The sequence below is a fragment of the Muscardinus avellanarius genome, assembly GCF_963383645.1.
Source record: "Muscardinus avellanarius genome assembly, chromosome: X".
Classification (NCBI taxonomy): domain Eukaryota; kingdom Metazoa; phylum Chordata; class Mammalia; order Rodentia; family Gliridae; genus Muscardinus; species Muscardinus avellanarius.
Window position 1 is genome coordinate 58,543,701 of NC_137792.1, and position 25,735 is coordinate 58,569,435.

Consider the following 25,735-nt stretch of genomic DNA (forward strand, 5'->3'; position numbering starts at 1 on the left):
TGCCCTATGAGTTATATTTTTTACTTCCCTATATATGTCTTATAACTTCCAATTTAACTGGATAGGATATTTTGTTAATATGCCATAGTAATTTTGGCTAAAGCCCTTGTTCTGAGGTTTTTTGATTGCTTTATATATTTTTTATTTACCTGACCTGACTGTGCTATTTTAGTGAAGTACTTTTATTTTTCACTTTGCAAACTTATGTTTCTCCTCAAGTAGAAAAGCCTTTGATATGTAAACAGTCGCTCTAAGCTGACAGTAATTTTTATAGAGCTTTTTGACTATTTTTGCTTATCTCTAATATATTCTGCTGTATAGTATCTCAAATAGGTGTTAAGCATTAATAATTTCAGGTATATTATTTTATAGCTTGTGAAAATGTCATGGGTCAATCTATTTCAAGAATCCTAAACAAATACTCTGTGTGTGCTGCTTTACATTGGTAGTTTTGAGGTGTATGCCTCTTTCTTAGTTATCTCTTTTAAACTAGTTGGGCTGTGGTTTTGCCTTTCTTTCCTGTATTAAGAAGTTTAATTTTAATCCTTCCTAGAGGAATACACATTTGAATTAAATCCATTCATTCCATAAATACATTAGCTGCAAAACCTTCCCACCAGAGTCATCTTTTCTAGCCCAGAAGTTGTGCCTTTGAGCAGGGCATGTTCCAACTGTCAACTAAAGATGTGTCTGCTTCTTACAAAAAGATGGGTATGCATGCTCAGGAGACCTGAAAATAGTCCTGCGTGTTGATCACTAAGCCTTCTCTATCTTCTAAATCCTTTGGCATCCTCTATACTTGTCTGGTGAAGTTCTTTCGCAAAGAGGCAACTGGAAGGCCTAATTGTTGCTTTGAGTTGGCAACATCCTAATGTTGCCTTGACAGTTTTCACAGGACAACACAGACATTAAAGATTGCTCCCACTTTTTCTCCTTTGGGTTGAGGTACCACTTTATTACTTGTACTTGTGGAGACAAAACAGCAAGCATTATTTGGGCACTCAATATTTCCAGGTCCCCTTTGTCTGATGGTGAGAGGCTTTACTGAAGTCACAGAGCCAAGAGTAAACCTACAAAGATCACTATGTAGCAATAAAATAACCAGGTTAATGCCCTGGCTTTTTTGATCAGCGGCCAGATGTCTTTCCTTTCCTTCTCTCCACCACTGCCCACTGACTGACTATTCCCTTTTTATTTTCCCTCTAGGAATTTGCTAAACTAAGGAAGAATGGTTTACCCTAACCTCCCAAGTACCTGAGAGACTAAGAGGTGGTGCTGCTTTAACCTAGAGCTGCAGCCACTATAACTCTCCCACTGCTAGGTTCCAGTTCACTCTCTGAGGCAGGTAAGTCACAACAGTGCAGAAAACAAGTTCAGTAACAAGTGGAGTGGCAAGAGGGCAAAGATCAAGTTCAGAGGGCTGCCAAAATGCAGGGCTGGGAGGAAAATGCAAATATATGAAATAAATCTGGTTTGTTTGGGCAGAAGGCCATTCACACTCAGGTATAAATGCATCTCCCAAATCTCATGTAAATAAAGAACAGATCTCAAAGATTGACTCTTTCCTCCCCATCCATCACTTAACAACAGGGCACATGCTCTCTCCTCTCAGTCTGTTTAAATTACTTCCATTCATATTCTCTCCTGTTAGTGCTTTATCCATTCTCACTCAGCTCATTTTGACTACTGGCTGGAAGGAAATCAGAAACCATTTCATACAAAAACCACTGTAGTTGGCATCCCTTCAAAGCAGTTTTGTTTGTTTTTATATATTTATTTATGTCCAGAGAGGGTCTCATCTGCTGAATACATCGCATTGTTAATCCTACAGTCTTCTGTCCCCACAGAGTCTGTTAGATCTTCCTCCTCAGAGACATCATCCTCTTCTTCCTTTTGTGCTGAGGAACTGGAGGTGGGCCCTTTGCAGGTCTTCAGGTGGTGAGTAAGATGGTATGTGGTTAGATATGCCTTTGTACATTTTTCACAGCCATAATCCCATTTTCCTTCATGAGAATTGGGATGCTTCTTCAAGTGATTTGTTCTCAAGAACAGCTGGTCACACTTAGGACACTGATCTCGCATTCTTGTGTGTGGAATAGCACATGCTGTTTGAGGTCCTGCCTTCGCATAAATAGCTTGTCACAGTAATCACACTTGAGATTCTTCTCACCCATGTGGATAACCATGTGGGATTCTAGGTGAGCCTTTTGGGTAAAACACTAGTCACACAAAGTACACCTATATTTCTTCTGGCTTGTATGTATCTTGAGGTAGGTTTGAAGGTTGCTCAGATCACTAAAAGCCTTGCTACAGAAATCACACTTGTGAGGCTTCATGCCCATGTAGCCCATAATGTGGACATGCAGTTTTGGAGGAGAGATAAAGCTTGGGGACAAAACTAGCACTTCCACTTTCTTTCTTTGCTGTGGCTTGGCCCATGGCTGCTGCTGTGACCCTGGCTAGGGAGATGGTTATGGATGTGGCTGGTCAGATGAGCTTTGAATTCTGTATAGGAATTGTACTCCTTGCCAGAGTTATAGAGGTGAACATCTGGGTGTTCAGGAACACCAATCTGCTGAGTATAATTCTGACAATAATAGAAAGGCAGTTCATTTTCACGAGGAATATCTTGTGAGGTACAGAAATAGATTTTCCATTATGAAAATAAGCTACCAAATTTTGCTCTTCTGGATTCCTGGCTTTGCACACAAACATCATCCAATTACATTCATTTTTGTCAGTGGTAATGATGCAGAATTCTAGGAAACAGTTGTGGTGTATCTTCCAGATATGGTTAACAGCCTGGTCTGTCCACTCTGCTACTTCCATGTAGTGACTCTGCTGACCAATTAGAGGCCCAAAGCAAGTCTGCACAGGAATGGTTTCTCCAGTCCACACACCAACTTCTGCTCCCACGATTGACTGGCAGAGAACAAGCTGTTTTGGGAGAGAAGGTTTTGCTCTGCTCTTTATTGTAGTATTTGGAACAAAAATCACTGCCCCATGATCAGGGAAGTCTAAGGGATAGGCTCAGTCACAGAGAGTGCACCAAACTGTAAACAAAGTTTCCATGTTTTCCTTGTTTGAATTAGAGTCTTCCATTTTCAGTGAAGGTGGTACAAAAGAAAGACAGTCTGAAGCACATCTACATGACCTGTCCCCTCCTGGGTAATAGAGGAAACAGCCACAGGTTCTAGACTGAGGCCAACTTCATGGAGGGAAACAGACTCTAGAGAGGCGAGGTTGTAGAAGTAGAAAGTGCCAAGCTTACAGAGTTGGTGCTCTTGGTCACAGTGTGGATGGAGTCACTGAGAACACTGTCTGACATTCCATTGACCCGACTTATAATGTGATCTCTCTCCATGACCATGGGGAGCTCCAGGCTATTCCCATGAATGGGTATCACAGCATCATATCCTACGGTGTCTGCCATAAGGTTATTGCTCAGAGAATGCACAGAAAGAGGTTCATGACTTCTGGAGCCATTTGGGATCTGAGAATGCTCATAGGCAACACCGTACATTGTAAGCTCCTCTGCCATCTGTAGAGATTGGGCTGCTAACCCTAGAAACACTCTCCATAGTGACCATTGTGTCCAAGGCCACCTCATGGCCATCACTAGGATGAATACTTTGGGAACCATGTGTGTTCACAGAATGAGAGTCAACTGAAACAATGACTGCTTCTAATCCAGTATTTCCATTGGATTGACAAGGATCTGGCCCTGAAGGGTTATTGGCAATAGATAATGCTGTATTCCCATCAACTTTTTTAGAGTTGGGGTAGATGTATTGAGGAGGTGGTCTGTCAGCTAAGTAAGATAAAATGCCAGGTAGAATGGTTCTGAACTAGCTGCTCTCTAGTTGAGGGTAAGGTGGTGGAAGTAGGGTGTAGTTTCTTTCAGGCAACCCACACATCACTTCTCTGTTGCCAATACCCATTGAGAGCATCAGAGACAAAGCAGAAGACAGAGCTCAGGGATGGGCCTACGTTTGGAATCGCCATGGGTAGGCCTAGGGCAGGCATGACTTCTGGAGACCTGTAAAGCATTGCTCACAGAGGATGAAGTCAGCTGCTCCATCCCCACAGAGCTCAGATTCATTTCATTCATCCTGTGTGGCATCTGCTGGGGACCAGACAGCAGAGAAGATGGGGCTCAGGTGGCAGGGAGTGGCCGCGGGCGTGTCACGTGGTCCACACTCAGCCCCACGGAATGGCTGCCCCAGGCTGCTCAAGTTCTCCTTAGAGTCTGTGGCTACGCATGCCACCGTGGGATAGGGCATGACAGGGGACACCCGGGACCTTCCCTCCAGAAGCTCCCAGAGGGTGGCTGTCCAACTTGCCCCACCGCTTTGTCCCTCATCCGGGCTGAGCACGACTTGACGCCTGCTGGTCCAGGACCCTGAGCCCGGGGGCTGGTCCCCTAACATTCCCGCCCTGCCCCGCCTGACCCGCTGCCTCCTTGGGGCCCTGGCCTGTTGTTTTGAATGTTATATCCGTGAACCTTTGAGTCTTATCTTAATTAGCACCAAAGTAACTAAGCAAACTACATTGTGTCTGAAATCTACCACATCTTTTGTCACAACTCAATTCACTATCTTTTTTTTTTTTTTTTTCGTGTCTGGGTATGGAACCCAGGGGCATTCAACCTCCAAACTACACTCCCTGCCCTATTTTTTATTCTTTATTTTTTTTAAACCGGGTATCACTGAATTGCAGAGGTCCTCATTAAGTAGCTGAGGCTGTCCACAAACCGTGATCCTCCAGTACTAGCCACCCCAATGATGGGATTACAAGTGTGGGCCACCACACATGGCTTCAAGTCACTATCTTTTGAGAAACTCAATTTAAATATTATTTTCCTTAAGGTCTGCCAATCACACTGGGGAAATCTTTTAGGGACTGGTACTGAGCTGGAAGTAGTGGCAGTGACCTGATCCTTTCCCAGGGACTCTTCTGCTTTATATCCAGCTTGCTGAATAATAGCAGTAGATTCTGCTATTCTTAACTTTCCTCTCTGAGAGTAAAAGATTTGCCTGATGGCTGAGCTAAAACAGGAATGATCTCATAACTAACATTCTCAGAAAGCTGATTCTGGTATAGAAACTAAACTCTACTATTGGGTACTGGGTCTAGGAACACTGTCACTGATCTCTAAAGACATAAATCTAGTATTTGCCCTCTGAAACATTAGCTGGCAAAGTAGAGTGGATGAGAACTGCTAGAGGCTTGTAACTCCTACAGCATCTAGAAAGACGAAGAGAGAATTATGTTTTGAAGGCTACACTTTTCTTTTTCCCCACAAATTAACCAAATTCAATAGATGTTATTTATAGTAACTTCTTTGAGAACTTTAGATGTTTTACAAACAATTTCTCTTATGAATCCCTATAACAAGCCTGTTAGGTAAGAATTACTCCAATTTTACAAGACAGAAAGACTGAAACACAGAGAGGTTAAGTGACCTTCTAGCTTCTGTCATCTAGTCCCCAATTTTGTTTCCATATACTCTGATATGCCAAGATCAGCTTTCCCAGAAAATAGTCACTTGGTACAATTTACTCAATTAGAAAAATGTAAATACATGCCCAGAAAAAACTTACTCCAGGAAAATATTCAGAAAACCCAGGACCTTAAAGGAATATGCATATCATCTCATCTGTAAGAGGATCCTGGTAAGTAAAGGACTTGTATCCAAACCAAGGTTTAATGAGGAAAAAGTGAAATATGCTATCTTATCCAACTCTCACTGATGATCTTCTCATTATTTGTTTCTGGGGTTCTTTGTGTGGCAAGCATGGATTGGTGAAAGTGTAATTTCTAGTTAGTTAATGGATCTGGATAATGAACTCCAATTGCTAATACTTTTCATTACAATGGCAAAAGAAACAGTATAAGATATGTACAAATATTTCTTCCATGAGCAAGAGAATCTGGCATGGAGGCTTAATGGATCAAAGTTATGAAAACTGATTATCTCAAACCCTTAGTGGACAAAACTAAAATAGGAATGAACATGGGGAAAATGGGATGAGTTTTTCAGAGAAGCTTTGAACAAATACCATTGGCCACTCACAGACGTAAAACATTCCAGGGGTTATTTGAAAAATGAGTGTTTAGGTGATGTCCCTGTTTATAGAAATGCTTTATGTGATACCCTACTCCAGAGACTTGCAATCACATATAATTAAATATGATTGAAACCTCTAAGAGAGAGTAACACATGATAAATGTGACATATACAATGAAAGTACGGGTGTCTTGGAGGTTTGCATGTCTTCCTCAGAGCACAGATGTCCCCTAATAACATTTCCTGTACCAGGTTGGATCAAAGAACTTTCTAGATGAATTTTCTAAGACATAACAGCCACTGAAGTTTGTGGAAAAAAACTTTCTTTAAATTCATATGATATTCATCTTTCTCTTTTCAAGGTTGTCTGACTAAAATGGGGAAGCCTTTTAAAATGGTCATTATGTTTCTGCCAATGTAGGATATTTTTACATAACTTTTACATACCCAAACACTAAATTGATTAAATGTTCCCATATAGCTCCCCTCATACTTTCTTAATCTTTTACTTTAGGTCTCTTTGTATTTTTTTTTTGGTACTGATGATTGAAGAAGATCAAAACCAGGAGTATTCTAACCCTGAGCTACAATTCCTGCCCTTTTTAATTTTTTTTGAAACAGGATCTTACTATGTTGTTTAGATTGGTCTAGAAACTGTGATCCTCTTGTTTTGGCCACTCAAGTTTTGGGATTACAGGTGTGTACCACCAGGTCTGAGTAATTTAGATCTTCTTTTTTTTAAATTTTTTATTGGTGCACTGTATTCATACATCATAGTGGGATACAAAAAACTTTTGTAGACATACATGCACACATCGCCCAGTCAGCCCCCACCCGATCCCCACCCCATTCCCTCCCCATCCCTCCTTCCCATGCTTGGCTTAGTGGTTGACATCTAGTATTATAGCAATTTATCCAAAATTAAAAATGATAATCTCACATAACAGTTTCATTTGTCTGATACCAAGCTTTTGATAACTTAAAGATAACTCTTCAATATTTCTTTTTGCTTTCTTTCTTACCAGAGAATATTTTTTTCTTTTTTTTAGGTGAAACTATCATATATTTATATATTTATTTTTCAGAAAAAAATCTATCCTAATATGTAATATGGACTCTAGATACCCAAAATGATCTCGAAAAAGAACAAAGCTAGAAGATATATATTTTCTAATTTCAAACCATATAAAGCTACAATAATTGAAACAGTGTAGTACTGTTCTAAAAACATATATATAAACCATTGGAGTTAAATAAAAGCCTAGAGATACATTCTTCCATATATTGTCAAGTTATTTTTGACAAGGTTTCCACGAACATTTGGTGGAGGAAATAATAATCTTTTAACTAAATATTGTTGAAAAATAATAATTACATGAAAAAGAATAAAATTGGACCCTTACCTAATCCCATATACAAATATTAACTCAAAATAGATAAAAGACCTAAATATAAATCTTAATACTATAAACTTTTAGAAGAAAATCTGGGTCATAAAACCTCAAAACATTGAAATTGGCAGTGATTTCTTGAATATGATTTCAATGTCACAGACAACAAAAGGGTATACAAACTCCCTAAAAAATAAAATATTGTATATCCAAAGACAATGTAAACAGAGTTAAAAGTTACTGATAGAATGGGATAAAATATTTCCAAATGCTATATCTGAAGGTATATTAATAGAAGACTAGATCTTCTTAAAAACCCTTTTGATTCCTATATCTCTAAGCAATGTAACCCCTAATGTTTTCTTCTCAGTTATTGAAGGTCCTCCTTTGTTCAACTGCCTTGAAGGTATTTATTATTTTATAAAATATAATTTTATTTATAATAATATTTATTAGAGTTACACATTGTGCCCCAAGTTATTCCCTTTAATATGGCCTTTATTACTATTTTTAAAGTAACTATCTTTTTTTTTTTTTTACTTACACAGTTTCTAGTATTCCTAATGCAGTGAAACTAGAAAAAAAATGGTGGAGGAAGAGAGAAAAAAAGGAGTGGGAAAGAATCAACTGCTAGATTCTTTTAATTATTGAATAGTATTTCAATCACTCATTAAGGTCATCTGTTTCTGTTCACTAGCAAATATAAAGAGGGCTATACATTTGGATATAGTATGTGAGTAAAACCTAGCTAGAATTTCATTGTTGAGCATGTAAGAGCCTAAGTTTAATTTCTAACTCTTTTGCAGAATGGCCTTGTTTGTACTGCCATGAAGAATGTATCAGAATTTCAGTTCCTTAAATCCTTATCAGTACTTGGTACCTGTAATTTTTGTTTTAATTTTCATTAGACACTCTAGTAGTTATAATTTTGCCTCACTGTGATCTTATTTATATCTCCTTCTTCTCTGAAAAAGTTAAGAATTGCCCCGTATACTTTTTGCTATTTGTGTATCTTTGGTTAATGGTCTGCAGAGATATTGTCCATTTAATCAAGTTGTTTGCTTTATTATTATTGAGGTTAAGTAGTTTTTATTATATTCCATGTTTAACTTCTTTGACAAAAATGTTATTTACAGATTTTTTATAGTCTCTGGTTTTTCTCATTCTTTTACTATTTTATCTATGGAACAAAAGTTAGTTATTTTATTTTATAGAGTATAATTTGTAAGTCTTTTCATTTTATTTTATTTTTAAATGTTTTATTGGTGCATTGTAGTCATATGTCTTAATGGGATAAAAGACTTGTGGAGACATACATGCACACATCAGCCAATTAGCCCTTACCCAATTCCCACTCCATTCCCTCCCCATCCCTCCTTCCCATGTTTGGCTTAGTGATTGACTTTGATATGTTTGTTTAAGTACATCATGTGCTTTAGAGAGTTTCCTTCTTTCTCCCTCCCATCACCTCAGTTAGATCACCTTATTTGCTCCTCTATAAGATCTCCTTTTTCATCTAGAACTCCTCCTGTTATCCATTTCTTCCTAGCTTTCACATATTAGGGAAAGCATCTGATTTCTTCTTTTTTTGTGACTGACTAATCGAGTTCCATCCATTTCCCTGTAAATGATATAATTGTGTTTTTTATTTATGGATCAGTAAAATTTCATTTTGTACATACCCCATGGTTTTGTAATTCATTCATCTGTTGATGGACATCTTGGCTGGTTCCATAGTTGGGCAATGGTGAATTGTGTAGCTATGCACATAGATATGCATGCATTAGTTTGGTAGTTTTGTTTCCTTTCTTTTGGGTAGATACCCAGAAGTGGTATTGCTAAATCAAACAGTAAGTTCATTCCCATTCTTCTGAGGATTCTCCATACTTTTATCCAAAGTGTTTGCACTAATTTGCAAACCCACCAACAATATTTTAGAGTTCTCACTTCTCCAAATCCTCACCAGCATTTGTTGGTGTTTGGTCTCAGAGGCATATACCACCAACGGAGGCAGAGAGAGACCAAAACTCTAAATCTGTGAAAAGCATGGAGGATGACCTGTTATTAATACAAAATTCAGCCCCAATGATACCGACCATCTGCATAGACTGAAAAAGACTCAGATAACCAGATTCACAGAAGGAAAGGTACCAGGCACTCAGTGTCTGCACAGATTGAGACTGCAGAGGACATATCTGCTGCATAGGCATTTATTTGTAGAGTTGCATTAATATGTTGTTGGGGTTATTTTAGTTTTTTATTCTTTTATTGTGTATAAGTGTGTATCCCTGGTCATTGGTTTTTTGTTTTTTTTTTCAAGAACCAAACCTTTTTCCAAACCCTCTCCCAAGCTTCTTCCTTTGTACATACCTACTCTCTTCTCTCTCTTCCTCTTTTCTTTTTCCTTCTTTTTATCTCTCCTTTGTCTTGTATTGAATCCACTTCATATAACTATACCTGAAACTCTACAGTGGTTACTAGAATACTACTACATTTTTACTATCTCTGTTCTCTAGTATATACTACCTTACCAAACTTATACTCTCATTCTATTTGACCCTATTTGAGACTTTACCCTATCCTTCCATTTACTCCTTCACTTCCCTCCTTACTCAACTTTCACTGTTGAATACAATACAACTTGCCCTTGGGTACACCAGCTGACACCTACAGACTGAGAAATCTATCAAAAGCAATAGATACAAACTTCTGATATCATGAGAAGGAGGAACAACAAGGGAGCAATGAGCTCCCACAACCACACAATAACAGAACATGAAAAAACAGAATTGCAGAGAACTCCAGTAGTTTTTTTTTTTTATTTTACTGTTGTGCTTTTTTAGTGGTACCATAGATCAAATTTGAGGGGCATTCTACCTCTGAGATATATCCTCAACAATTTTTATTTTATTTTGTTTTAAATACTTTATTGTTGCATTATACCCTCACAACATAATGTAGTTCATAATGATAGAAACATACACATACATGTCTCAACCATCTTTTATCCTTTTAAGATGTATGACTACACTGCACCAATAAAAATTAAAAAAAATAAAGGCATAGATTTAAAACTTAAAAAAGAAAAGAAACATACACATAAATGCACATGGCATTTGATAAGCTTGCCTCTGGCTCCCTCCCCATTACCCTCCTTCTTATTTTTTTTGTTGTTTTGGTTTTGAAACTGGGTCTACCTAGGTTGCTGAGAGTATCACTAAATTTCTGAGGTGGTCTCAAACTTGTGAGCTTCCTGTCTAAGCCTTCCAAGTACTAGAATTATAGGCATGCACCAACATGATAGACTTTTTTATGAGTGCGGTGTGTGTGTGTGTGTGTGTGTGTGTGTGTGTGTGTGTGTGTTTTACTGGAGATTGAACCCAGGGACAATTTAAATCCAAGATATACCCCCATCCCTATTTTTATTTTTATTTTCATTTTTGAAACAGGATCTCTCTAGCTTGATAAGAGTCTCACTACTTGCTATGGCTGTCCTCAAACCTGTGATCTTCCTGTCTCAACCTCTCAAATACTGGGAATACAGATGTGCACCATCATGCCTGGTTCTGTGTTGTGCTTTTAGTACTAAAATTTTTACCCTTAAATAAATTGACATTAAGTGACCTTATTTTAGTGCCTTGAATAAGTTACACTGCTGTCTTTTCATCTCCATAGGTTCTTTGCATCACTTTAAGTGATTAATTGCTATTCTATTGCAGCTCTTGATTGGGAGATAGGGATAGAGAAAATCCATTTTGTAGGTCATAGTCATCTAAATATTTAATCTTCAGCTTCTGATATTCAATTACAGTGTTAATCTGTCTATATTTTCATATCCCAGATTTACTTTTCCCAGAGAGATTCACTCACCATATAGCAAGTCTCAGAATGAAAAAATAAAAAGAATGCTCGAAAAAATTTTTCAGAGAAATACCATAAAAACATGGTATTTGAAAGACTGTAAGGATAGACCCATTCACCAGGTGCCTCTGTTATCTTGAGTAAATTGATCCTGATAAGTATATCAATTTATTATACTCCACTGATTTTTCTCCTGTTATTTCCTTCCAGGATCATGTGTGTTTTCCATGTTCATTGTGTGTTTCAGTTGAAGTATATAACTAAGAGGGATTTATATTTTCATGTGGCATGTGTGAGGTTGGAGATATGGAAGGAATTTGCTGCTTGATTAATAACTCTGGAAAATGCAGATATCTTGTTAATGTCTTATATGTAACAATAAAAAAGAAACAAATTAAGGCATGCTAGGTTATTTCCTCCAAGAGCATCAGAATCTATCAGGGAAGTTTAATATGTCTCATTTTTGAAACTGCCACATCAATGTTCCAATATATATGTGAACATCTTTCAGAGAGGGAAGTATAAGAAAAAAACTGGAATGGGTGTGATAGAAGTCCTTTGTGCAAATGACAGTGAAACGTAAATCTTTATAAAATTGACTGGTTTTATCAGAGGTGAATGAGTGGGTATTTACACAGGTCTGCCATCTTTAGAAATGCTGTATGTGGTACTCTACTGCAGACAGTGGCAATCATGTATAATTAAAAGTGATTGACACCTCTGTAAGTGGAGTAACACATGACACATGCAAAAACATACACATAAGCACTGTAGGTATATCAGGTGCATTTAGTTGTAAGCAGAGAGATGCTCTCCAATAGAATGCCAATATGATGCTTTCAAAAGCCCTTGACCCCTTTGCTGTACTGACTTTGAGAATTCTCTTAGGAGCTTGACTGAAGGAAAGACATAAAAAACAAGATTCTTAATAAAAAGCCTCCCACTAAAATCTTCTAGATTTATATTTATTTTTCTAAAGTTTTCTGATTGAAATGAGAACAAAATTTTTCATGCCATGTTGAAGTTACTAGCTGACTTGAGAATATTATAAACCTTGTAGAAGTTAGTTACTAATCCAAAGTATAAATCTGTTAAGCTGTTCACCTATCTGATTTCCCACATTTCTTAAGCCATCCTCAGCCTCCTTCTGCTTTTTAGATCTCTAATCTTTGGAAAGTCAAAATTTTTCCATTTCAATTAAGGAGGACCATTTCCTTTTCATGTGCTCATGAAAGGCATGCTGATTCTTTTGAATATATATTTGAATCTTTACACAAAACAACCATATGATACACAATATTCAGAATCTGTACTCCTTTATATGGGTTTTTAACATTTAAAATGAAAATTGAATTTATAATTCTGGAATTTATGATACTCTCTCCTACTTCTGGGATGGAAAAAGAAATTATGGAAAGAAGGAGGTGGAGGAATAGTCAGAAAGAGAGAAGGAGAGAGACAGAGTGAGTCTTATTTTTTTCGTTAGTCACTTAAAGTACAGTAGAAGGACATCTGTGTTTTGTCAATGTGTTAGTTATTATAAATACAGATACTCTATCTGTACACAGATTTATATATAAAAATAAGTTTTATTTTACTTATGTATGTAGTTACTAGGAGCATTTTAAAATCATATGGCAAGTGTTTAAACGTAAAATCTTTTCTAGTATGGTTTTATTATTTTCTATATCCATGAGAACTAATTATCAAAATCCTTACTAGCAGTTGATACTAGAAGGCGATTTGTTTGATATGGTATTTGTTACCATCTCTAATATGTAAGTAATTCCTTTGTCATTGTTTGTTGAATTGGTGCACTGTAGTTATACATCTTAATGGGGTACAAGATGGTAGAGGCACGTAAACATCATTCATTTAGCTCTTCCCCAAATTCCCACCCCATTATCTCTCACTTCCTTCTCAGGTTTGGCTTAGTGATTGACTTTGATATGTTTGATTCATTCTAAAGTGATTGTTTTTCAGGGAAAGAAAGTGGTGTTTATTTTCATTTTTTGCCATATGGTTAACCAGTTTTTCCAACACCATTTATTGAAGAGGCTGTCTTTTTTCCAGTGTATGTTTTTGGACACTTTGTCAAAAATCAACTGACTATAACTGTGCTAATTTCCAAATCTTTTATTCTACTGCTGAATTGGTCTATGTGTACTTTTTGCCAACACTGTGCTGCATTTATTACTATGTATTTGTAATATAGTTTGAAATCAGGTATTTGGAAGCTTCCTGCATGGTTCTTATTGCTGAGAACTACTTCGGCTATTCTGGGTTTTTGATGTTCCCAAATGATTTAAGGAATGATTTTTCTATGCTGGTGAGGAATGATCTTGTTAATTAAATGGGTATTGCTTTGAATATGAAAAATACTTATAGAAGAATGGCCAATTTTAATTACTAATTATTCTGCCTATTCAAGAATATGGAAGATCTTTCCATCTCCTAATGTCTTCTTTGATTTCATTTTTCAATGGTTTATCATTTATTTGTAGAAGATTTTACCTTCTTGGTTAGGTTTATTCAACTAAGTATTTTAATTTTTGTGGGATAGCCTGAGTGGAAGTGTTTTCTGGATTCCTTATTCAGTGGATTTATGGTTGCCATACAGGAAATTTTCTTACTTTTTTAAGATTGATGTATATGTATATCCAAGTCTCTTTCCATGTTTTGAAAATTCTCTGAAATTATTTCTCTGAAGATATTGCAAATACCCTTAGTCTGGACCTCTATCTCCAATATTTTTTATCCATAAGTATGACATTGCATGTTGTCCCATAGTTGTTGTATGTTTAGATTTTGTTGCTGTAATGACCACTATGTGCTGTTGACTGTGCATTCAGTTGTGAATGAACTGTCTTCTGTGATATTCTGTTTTCCATTTCATGTAATCTTCCAGAATTTTTTCTATTGTTGTCTTCATTTTATTTATTGACTCTTTCATTTCATTCCAGACATTTTTCTGATTCTTTCTTAATGTCTCCATTTATTCTTTAATTTTCTCTACACTTGCTGTGAGGTCTCTAGTTATATTGAAGATCAGGATTAGAAATTCTTCTTCCTACTTTTTTTGTAGGTCAGTATTCATAATTTCCCTTATTTCCTCACTGTTCATAGTTCTCATATTTTCAGGGTTCTCAGGATTGTTTTTCTGATGTCTTGGCATCATCTTTTGTGTGTGTGTGAATCTGTGGGTAATCTGTCTGATCCAATCTCAATAGTAGGAATTTATAGGTGTCACCATGTTCGTTAATGGGTAAGCAGTCCTTTTTCCAATGGTGAGGGTTGGGAAAGGGGGAAGCAGTGGGGTGATGGGTACAGGAGTTGGGTAAAGTAGAGAATATGGTAAGGCTGAGTAAGAATTTAAGTATAATAAAAATAGTATCTGGTTGAGAATGAGAGAAGTTTATGTAGGATTTGTAGTTAGTAGAGTATTTAGGTATGAAGATATGAAATAGCTTGAATATAAAACAAGGAGGGAGAGTAAGAGAAAAAAGTTTTGAGAGATGGGTGTAGATAGGCTAGAGTGAGGAAGTTTATAGCAGGAGCAAGTAAACATTAATAAGGTAACAAAAAGTTACAAAAATTAATAATTATAAATCAAAGACAAAAAACAACAAAAAGAAAAAAATGAAATGAAAAAAAGAAAAGAAAAAACAAAAAGAAAAACAACAAAAAGAAGTAGAGACAATGTGAGAAAAAACAAACAACTGTCCTACTAATTAACATATATAGTGCCCTGGCCCATATAATATATGTATGTCTGTGCATTGTGGTAGATTCTGGAGTATGTTCCAATGTCTCTCATTTGTTCCATAACATATTGTCAGCTTTTGGTCCTACTTTATAAATGTTTGTGACCCTTTCTCGCCTCTGACACATTTGTGTTTAGGTGTCAGGGCACTGGGTGTCACTGCTAATGAGTTCTTTGTAAGCTCAGGATTCTGTGTTTCCTCACCCTAGGCTCTGCGCTTTCCAGCCCTGTGTTCCACTTCCTCCGGCCCTGAGCTCCATGTTCTCTGGTCCTGGCTCTATGCTCTCTGCCATGGTCTCTGCAATCTCAAGCTTTGTGCTCTGTGCTTTCCCAGCCTTGGCCTACACTTTTTCACCCACACTAGCAGAGGGTGTCCAGTGTAATCTTGGAGCGACCCCATGTGACCCTGTGCAGGCACCGCACCTTGAATACTATGCGTTTTCTGTGTCTTTGGAGGTTCTGACTGGACAACCTTCAGGATGACATGGTGTACCGCTGCAGGTGCCACCTCTGGTGAGTAAATGGGCTTTCCTATCTTTACCTGGATCCCTGAAGTGTGGCTCTGGTCGCTTAAGATATTGAGGATCTGTCACTGCTTTCTGCACTTTAAATTCTTAGATTATTTGTCAGAATTTTGTGTGGCTGCAGCTGGCAATCATGGTTCAGGCATGCAACCTGAGATTGTGCAGCCCACAACACCAGGTCACTCACATGCTTGGGCTTTTTGCATTGGATCTCTTGTTCAGAGTACTAGATTTTCTTTTACTGTGGTTCCCGTTTGTTTGTGTTTTGGTTTGTGTCTTCCACTGCTTTGTTTATTTTGCCAAGATGTTGCTTTCTTGGTAGTTGAAATTGATTTCTTCCAGCTACTGAGATATGCTGAGTCCTGCAGTTACCATTTTGAATCTTCCTAAGTTTAAATTTTATATATATTCTTGAATCAGTATAGAAAGTTGTATGTATCTATAAATTTATCAATTTTTCACATATTTAATTTTGTTGGAGTATAATTTTTCAAAGTAGTTTCTGATAATCCTCTGGATTTCTAAACTGTCAGTGGTAATATCTCCTTTTCATCTTTTTTAATGCAATTTAGATTGATTATTTTGTTTAGGTTAGCTAGTGTTTTATCTATTTTGTTTATTTTTTATCAACCAACTTCTGCTTTTGTTAATTTTTTTGTATTTTTTTATTATCTACTTCATTTATTTCTGCTTTGACTTTAATACTTCCTGTCTTCTATTGGCTTTGGGGTTAGACTATTTCTGTTTTTCAAGGGCATTGAAGTGTCATTTTATTAGGTTATTTGTTGATTTTCTGTTCTTATGGGGGCACTTATGGCCCCTAAGTTTGTGTCTCTCTGCACCTATGTAGGCAGTGTATGCTGTTAGGACCATATCCAGTGTATAAATGGGAGTTCACATTTTTCATAGATGTGGCTGGGTTGGTCTGATTTCTCCCTGATCACCACGATTAGGTGGTCTGTGGTGATCTTTGTAGGTCGTACTAGGATGCAGTGCCCTGTGAACTGTAGACATTTTTGCCTGACTGGTACTGGTGGCTGTCTGCTCATTTTTGCCTCTGCTATGTCCTACAACAGACTCCATCCCCACCTTCACCAGGGAGAATCTCAAAATATCAGAGCCACTGAGTTTATGGGTTTCTGTTGAGTCCTTTTGGCTGCATAGGACAGTTTCCCACCAGGAAGGCTAGTTCTCTTACAGTTTATTTGAGCACTTCTCTATATCTTTGGAGGATGCAGTGAGTTTGGCTGCTGCTGCCACAGGGCCTAGCTGTGGTACAAGCAGTAGTGTCTCTGTGAAGTGTTGGATGAGGAGCCAACCACTTAAAAATGGTATGAACTGTATTTGTGTACTTCAAGTCATTGGCTTTATTCCTGGACATCTCTGGAGGGCAGAGTCAACACAATTCTGTCAAAATTAGGCAAGATGGTGCCACTGTGGCCCCCATGGCCATAGGTATTGAAAGGTGGTAGGGTACTTTTCTGTCCTCTGTTCTGCCTTATAACTTTGTTTCTGCTACCTTTCAATTCTTGGTGCTTTGTACAATTTTATGCTGTTTGTTTTTGTCTCTTTTAAAGATGCTCTTTTCACAGTGATAAAGATCAATTGTCAGAAGGAATGAAATGTGCTGCTTCTCTTTCTCACAATCTTCACAGATGTTCTGTCATTTTGGTTTTATTGTGTATCTTCTTAGCAACTAAAAATGTTGAATATCTGTATATGCACATATTGTAATCCATGTATCATCTTTGGTGAGTTGACTTTGAGATCATTTTGATATTTTTTAGATGTTGATTATTACTGAAACTTAAAATATTCATCTATCTGTAGATATAGATATACAAGTGTATGGGATTAATTCCTTTGGGAGAAATATTATTCATATGTAATTTCTCTATATCTTATATTTTTATTTTGTGTAAATATTTTGTGCAAAGCAAATATTTTGGAGCTTGGTAGAGTAAATTATATGTTTTTTCATCTTATAGGTTGTATTTTAATATATGTCTGATAACTTTTTTAAATTGGTGCACTGTATTCATACATCATAGTGGGATAAAAAAATACTTTTGTAGACATACATGCACACATTGCCCAATTAGCCCCTATTCGATCCCCACCCCATTCCCTCCCCATCCCTCCTTCCCATGCTTGGCTTAGTGGTTGACATCTAGTATTATAACAATTTATCCAAAATTAACAATGACAATCTCACATAACAGTTTAATTTGTCTGATACCACAATTTTGATGACTTAAAGATAACATTTCAATATTTCTTTTTGCTTTCTTTCTTACCAGAGAATATTTTTTTTATTTTTTTAAGGTGAAACTATCATACATTTATTTATTTATTTTTCAGAAAATTTCTATCCTAATATGGAATATGGACTCTAGATACCCAAAACAATCTCAAAAAAGAACAAAGCTAGAAGATGTATATTTTCTGATTACAAACCTTATAAAGCTACAATAATTGAAACAGTGTAGTACTATTATAAAGGCAGATATATAAGCCATTGGAGTTAAATAAAAGACTAGAGATAAATTCTTCCATATATTGTCGTTATTTATTTTATTAATTTATTTTTTAAATCGGTGCATTGTAGTCATATATTAATCACATTGGAGTACAAGACTTGAGAGGATATACAAGCACACATCATCCAATTAGCCCTCCTCCAGCCCTCATCTCATTCCCTCCCCATCCCTCCATCCCACGCTTCTTTGATGATTTACTTTGATACATTTGTTTATGTACCTCCTGCGTTTTAAAGAGGCTCCGTCCTCCAGTATTACATACACTCTGATTGGTCACATTAGTTGCTTCACTATAGGGCCCTTTCGATAGCTCAACCTCTTCCTGTTGCCCTTTTCCTCCTAGTTATTGCTGATTAAGAGAAGCGTCTGATTTATATTTTCTGCGATATTTCTCTGTGCATGCTGTGTTGCAAGTACCGATCCCACTCTTAATGGTCCCAGTAGTGGCCTGGCTACTCAGTGGACTAATCCAGACCTCGCTGGCTCAAGCAGCGGCCTTGCCTCATGGGAGGCCCCAGTTTTGGTCTCGCTGGCCCCTGAACCGGTCTAAACCCTAAGCTGGCTTTGGTCCCGGCCTTGGAGGCTGCAGGAGTGAACTTGCCTCACGCCAGGCTCCGATGCTGGCCAATGGCCCCTGCACTGGCCTAAACCCTTGGCAGGATTCCATTCCCGGCCTTGGAGTCCCCACCATGGGCCTAGCCTCACAGCAGGCTCCAATGACGGCCTCATTGGCCCCAGCATCGGCCTAACCCCTCGGCAGGTTCCATTCCCGGCCTAGGAGGGGCCAGAACTGGCCATGTCTCACGGCAGGCTCCGATGCTGGCCTCACCTCATGGCAGGCTCTGATGCCGGCCTCGCTGGCCCCAGCACTGGTCTAGCCCTTCAGCAGGTTGTTATCCTGGCCTCGGAGGCCCAAGTACCGGCCTTGCCTCAAGGCAGGCTCCGATGCCGGCCTCGCTGGCCCCACCACCAGCCTAACCCCTCGGCAGGCTCTTATCCTGGCCTCGGTGGCCCCAGTACCGGCCTTGCCTCAAAGCAGGATCCGATGCCGGCCTGACTGGCCCCAGCACCGGCCTAACCCCTAGGCAGGCTCCAATCCCGGCCTTGGAGGCCCTAAAACCTGCTTTGCCTCATGGCAGGCTCCAGTGCCGGCCTCGCTGGCCCCAGCACCGGCCTAACCCCTCAGCAGGCTCCGATCCTGGCCTCAGAGGCCCCAGCACCAGCCATGCCTCACGGCAGGCTCCAATGCCGGCCTCGCTGGCACCAGCACCGGCCTAACCCCTCGGCAGGCTCTTATCCTGGCCTCGGAGACCCCAGTACCGGCCTTGCCTTATGGTAGGCTCCGATGCCGGCCTCGCTGGCCTCAGCACCAGCCTAAACCCTCGGCTGGCTCCGATACTGGCCTCGGAGGTCCCAGCACCGACCATGCCTCACCGCAGGCTGCGATGCCGGCCTCACTCGCTCCAGCACCGGCCTAACACTTCGGCAGGCTCCGATCCCGGCCTTGGTGGCCCCAGCACTGTTCATGCCTCATGGCAGGCTCCAATGCCTGCCTCGCTGGCCCCAGCACTGGCCTAACCCCTTGGCAGGCTCTTATCCTGGCCTCGGAGGCCCCACCACCGGCCATGCCTCACGACAGGCTCCAATGCCAGCCTTGCTGGCCCCAGCACCGGCCTAAACCCTCGACAGGCTCTTATCCCAGACTCGGATGCCCCAGTACCGGCCTTGCCTCAAGGCAGGCTCCAATCCCAGCCTCGGAGGCCCCAGCACTGGCCTTGCCTTACTGCAGGCTCCGATGCTGGCCTCACAGGCCCCAGCACCAGCCTAAACACTCGGGAGGGTCTTATCCTGGCCTCGGAGGCCCCAGTACCGGCGTTTCCTCATGGCAGGCTCCGATGCCGGCCACGCTGGCCCCAGCACAGGCCTTGCCTCACGGCAGGCTCCGATGCCGGCCTCGCTGGCCCCAGCACTGGCCTAACCCTTCAGCAGGCTCTTATCCTGGCCTCGGAGGCCCCAGTACCGGCCTTGCCTCAAGGCAGGCTCCGATGCCGGCCTCACTGGCCCCAGCACTGGCCTAACCCCTCGGCAGGCTCCGATCCCGGCCTTGGAGGCCCTAGCACTGTTCATGCCTCACGGGAGGCTCTGATGCAGACCTCGCTGGCCCCATCACTGGCCTAACCCTTCAGCAGGCTCTTATCCTGGCCTCGGAGGCCCCACCACCGGCCATGCCTCATGGCAGGCTCTGATTCCGGGCTCACTGACCCCAGCACCGGCCTAACCCCTCGGCAGGCTCTTATCCTGGCATCGGATGCCCCAGTACTAGCCTTGCCTCAAGGCAGGCTCCGATGCCGGCCTCAGAGGCCCCAGCACCGGCCTTGCCTTATGGCAGGCTCCAATGCCAGACTCGCTGGCCCCAGCACCGGCCTAACCCCTCGGCAGGCTCTTATCCCAGACTCAGATGCCCCAGTATCGGCCTTGCCTCACAGCAGCTCCGATGTCGGCCACTGGACCCGGCGCCCGCCTAACCCCTCAGCAGGTTCCGATCACTGTCTCTGTGGTTATTATTTCAAAGGTTTCAGGTGTAATGTATCAGATCTCTGCCTCCCCTGAGTATTGGCCACTAGCATTGCCACTGTCTCCACCATTTCAAATCCTTCCCAGGCTCTTTTTCCACTCTGAATATTCACCTGAAAAATATAGGCACTTAGCACAATATTACTTATTAGCAATATGTAAAAACATGCTCTACAATCTCTTGTTACAGGGAAAGGTTCAGTAAACCTGGAGCAAAAGAAATATAGAGGCATCTATATATACCAATTATATGTTTATGAAATGCAGGTCACTCCTGGTAAGTAAAATTGCCCTTTTAAATTCAAATGATTGTAAAAAAAGAAGGAAGGAAGGAAGAAAGAAAGGAAAGGAGGGAGGGAGGGAGGGAGGAAGGAAGGAAGGAAGGAAGGAAGGAAGGAAGGAAGGAAAAAAAATAATTTATTTGCTAGAATTGACTAGAGATTCCATACTTTCATAAAGACCATATCACATTTTCTTTTACCCATATTCTCTCTTGTATCTTATATTGACATTTTTCTGTTTGGTTTGGTTTCTTTTTGTATTATCTATTGAAATATTTATATTTTTTATTTTTTATTTTCACTTTGTTGGTGGATTGTAGTCATATAGCATTTTATTTATTCATTTTTTAATTTATTTTTTATTGGTGCAATGTATTCATACATCATAATGGTATAAAGAAAATACTTTTGTAGACATACATGCACACATTGCCCAGTTAGCCCCTACCCGATCCCAACCCCGTTCCCTCCCCACCCCTCCTTCCCATGCTTGGCTTAGTGGTTGACATCTAGTTTTATAGCAATTTATCCAAAATTAAAAATGATAATCTCACATAACACGTTCATTTGTCTGATACCAAGCTTTTGATGACTTAAAGATAACATTTCAATATTTCTTTTTGCTTTCTTTCTTACCAGAGAATATTTTTTTCTATTTTTTTAGGTGAAACTATCATATATTTATATATTTATTTTTCAGAGAAAAATTTATCCTAATATGGAATATGGACTCTAGATACCCAAAACAATCTTGAAGAAGAACAAAGCTAGAAGATGTATATTTTCTGATTTCAAACCTTATAAACCTACAATAATTGAAACAGTGTAGTACTGTTCTAAAGGCAGATATATAAACCATTGGAGTTAAATAAAAGTCTAGAGATACATTCTTCCATATATAGTCAAGTTATTTTTGACAAGGTTTCCATGAACATTTGGTGGAGGAAATAATAATCTTTTAACTAAATATTGTTGAAAATTAAAAATTACATGAAAAAGAATAAAATTGGACCCTTACCTAATCTCATATACAAATATTAACTCAAAATAGATAAAAGACCTAAATATAAATCTTAAGACTATAAACTTTTAGAAGAAAATCTGGGTCATAATAGCTCACAACAGTGAAATTGGCAGTGATTTCTTGGATATGATTTCAATGGCACAGGCAGCAGAAGAGTATACAAACTCCTAAAAAAATAAAAAAATATTGTATATCCAAAGACAATGTAAACAGAGTTAAAAGTTACTAATAGAATGGGATAAAATATTTCCAAATGCTATATCTGAAGGTATATTGATATTCCAACTAGAAATCCTAAAAATTAGCAACAATAAAAGCAAACAATACAATTTAGAGATAGGTAAAAGACTAACATAAATAATGAATCCCCACAGATAACCAATCTTAATTGTCTGTTGAATGGAAAATCTTGTTTCTCTGCTTCTGGTGTGTGTTACCTATTTCTTCTTTGTAGTTAATCTCTTTGAGTATTTTCTCTAGTTCTGGTTTTGAAGACATAAATTCCTTCAGTTTCTGTTTGTCGTGGAAGCTTCTTATTTCCCCATTTAATTTGACAGAAAGTTTTGCTGGGTAGGAAATTTTTGGCTGGAATTTGTTTTCTTTCAGAGTTTGGAATATGTTACTCCAAGCCCTTCTGGCTCTCATGACTTGGTTTGGGAAGTCTGGAGTGCTTCTAATTGGTTTGCCTCTCCTCTGAATGTCACTTGGCCCTTTGTTTTTGTTGCCTTTAAGATTCTCTGCTTGGCTTCCACATTGGTCATTTTGACAATTATGTGGCATGGGGATCCTCTTCTCCAATCCTGTCTAAAGGGAGTTCTATAAGTTTCCTGGACCGGTGTATCGACCTCTTGCTCTATGTTTGGAAAATTTTCTGCTATTATTTCCTTGAAAAGATTGTTAATCCCTTTGGTTTCATCTTCTTTTCTCTCCTCTATTCCAATTATTCTTAGGTTAGCTCTCTTAAAATGGGCCCATATTTCTTCAATGTCAGATTTCTGCTGTCGGATTTTTTTTCTAAATTAGAAACTATGCGTTCATTTTTTGAATGATCATCTTCTAGCAGTGAGATTCTCCATGTGGTAATCGGTTGTTCATGCTTTGAATTGAGGCCTTTACTTTATTAATTGCATCCTTTATCTCTCTTTGGCTCTCTCTGTATTCTTTTCGAAACACCTCTATTATTTCTACAGTTATTTACCTGATTTGGTCTTCTATATATCTCTGAATTTCTGTTTTATCAGGATCTGATTTTTTGGGGTTGTGGACATTCATTGCTCCATTGTTATTCTTCTTTCCCATGATTTCGGAAGTTTGTGCCTTCTCTGGGTTTCTCCCTGGGTCAGTACGACTTCACTTAAGGTGCTGTGGATCTCGAGTCTATGGTATCTCAGTTCCCACTCCTCCTTTACTGGGTTGTATCACAGAGTCTCAGACCCTGGGAGTCAATTGCGGCTGCTTTAGACCATGGGGGGTGCAAGGTTGGGCATTCTCCTATGGTGTATTATCTCTGCCACCACCACTCCCCCACTGGGTCAAGTCCCTGGGAGTACAGTACTGGGATTTCTCCTCTAAGGGCCCCAATTTGACTCATTGTTGAGTGCGTAGATGGAGCTGTCGTGGACTCGGTGAATTCGCTGCTGCCTCCACCGGTAGCAATATGGTGCCGCTGCCGCGCCCTTGCCATGAGGCTGGCATATTTCTTTTCTGTATTTGAACTCCACTCTCAGTCCCTGCAGGGCGCACTGAGTCCAGCCCCTAGAAGCTTTAGATGCTCCCTGCGCTGAGAAATCTGCCGAATTCCTCCCGGCTGTTCTGCAGCGGCTTACCTCGGCTCACTGTCCACCGCTCCTCTCTGGAGCTTGGTGGGCTGTTGAGTGCGTTGATCTGGTGCTGTCTGCTGAACTCGCCGCTGTCGCCGGCAGTAAGGCGCTGCTGCCGCGTTCTCGGGTGTGAGGCTGGCGTATCTCCTCTCTGGTTTCTGATCTCTGTTATGAGTTCCCTTCCTCTCTGGAGCCTGGTGCTGCAAGGCAAAATGGTTCCCGCCGCTTCACACCGCGGCTCTGGCTGCAGCACTGCGGTCTGGTTTCTGGTGTCTCATTTTTCCAGCCCTCTTTTTCTCTGTCCCTTAAAATTACATTTTTTGTTTCTCTGCTGATGGTGTTTTCTGGCTATGAAAGGCGCTGATTTTGTGGTAATAGAGATTTGTTTTTAGCGGGGCTCATAAGCCCCATTTTGCTCAGTCGCCATCTTCCCGGAAGTTCTTATTTATTTATTTTGATGGCACTGGGTTTTCTGGAAACCCTACTATCTCCGGACTACACTCCCAGAACTATTTTATATTTTTATTTGGAAACAGGGTCTCTTAAACCAGAGAGGCTGGCTTCAAGCCTGCATGATCCTCCTGTCTCCGCCTTTCAAGCGCGAGGATTGCAAGCATGTGCTACCAGACCTAGCATAGATTTTAGTTATATACCTTAATGAAGTACAAGATGGTAGAGACATATATGCACACATCACTCAATTAGCCCTTACCCAATTCCCACTCCATTCCCTCCTATTCCTTCCTTCTCATGTTTGGCTTAGTGATTGACTTTGATATGTTTATGTCCATCATGAATTAGATGAATTAGAGAATTTCTCTCTTCCCTCCTCCCATCCTTTCATTTCGGTCACCTTATTTGCTCATCTTTAGCATCTCCTTCTTCCTCTAGAGTTTCTCCCATGACCCATTTTCTCCCTAGCTTTCACATATTAGGGAGAGTATCCAATTACTTATTTTTTGCAACTGACTAATCTCACTTAGCATAATGTTCTCCAGTTTCATCTATTTCCCTGTAAATTATGTCATTGTGTTTTTCTTTATGGCTGAGTAAAATTTCATTTTGTACACATTCCACAGTTTTGTAGTCCATTCATCTGTTGATGGACATATTGTCTGGTTCCATAGTTTGGCAATTGTGAATTTTGTAGCTATGAGCAGAGATACACATGCATTAGTTTGGTAGTTTGCTTTCCATTCTTTAATATTTATATAGAGCTTTGTCATTTTGTTTTTCATTTGCACCCCCATATTTATGGCAAATGTTAAGCTCCTCTTGACATCTTTATTTGCCATTCATAATAAACTGCATTTAGGGCTTTCCTGGAACTTGGGTCTTTGGTGATAGTTCTTCAACCTAGATTTATGTGACTCATCCCAGCTATGGCATATGCAGGCATGGACATTAGAATCAGTAGACCTTTGAGACAAAGTTGTTTGCTTGAATTTGGGTGCTGCAGGGACCAGCCTGGCAGAGAACTAGAGCTTGTGTCTCTAATGTCAGTGTGGTATCTGAAGCCAGGCATCCCAATCTAGTGCGAGAGCAGGCCTGAAGCCTAGGTCTACTGGGGTGGTGTAGTGGTGGGTAAAGCTGCTGAGAAGGTCTGAAATATGGGGCTATAGGATCTGTCCTGGATCTGGGGCAAGTTTGGAGGCTCAATCCATAATTAGTGGCGTAGAGTCTAGGGCTATGAGGGCCTGTACAGTGACAGATATTAGTAAGGCAGGCCTGGTGTTGGGTTTTGAGGCTGTCTCACATATCCCTTTTTCTCTCACATGGAAATTGTCTCTCACCACGCTTTGTTGCATGAGACTTCAGGAGGAGGAATGTTGAGAATCTTTAATATTCTGTTTAATGATTTTTTTCTTCTTTCTCCATTATACCTAA

At 39.7% G+C, this 25,735-nt stretch overlaps 1 pseudogene across 1 annotated transcript; it reads right to left on the bottom strand.

Annotated features, from left to right (window-relative positions):
• Positions 1-1,773: 1,773 nt before the first annotated feature.
• Positions 1,774-4,123, bottom strand: LOC308279375 (PR domain zinc finger protein 4-like; annotated as a pseudogene). Its single transcript has one exon. The product of its transcript is annotated as a PR domain zinc finger protein 4-like (transcript).
• Between the last annotated feature and the right edge of the window lie 21,612 nt (positions 4,124-25,735).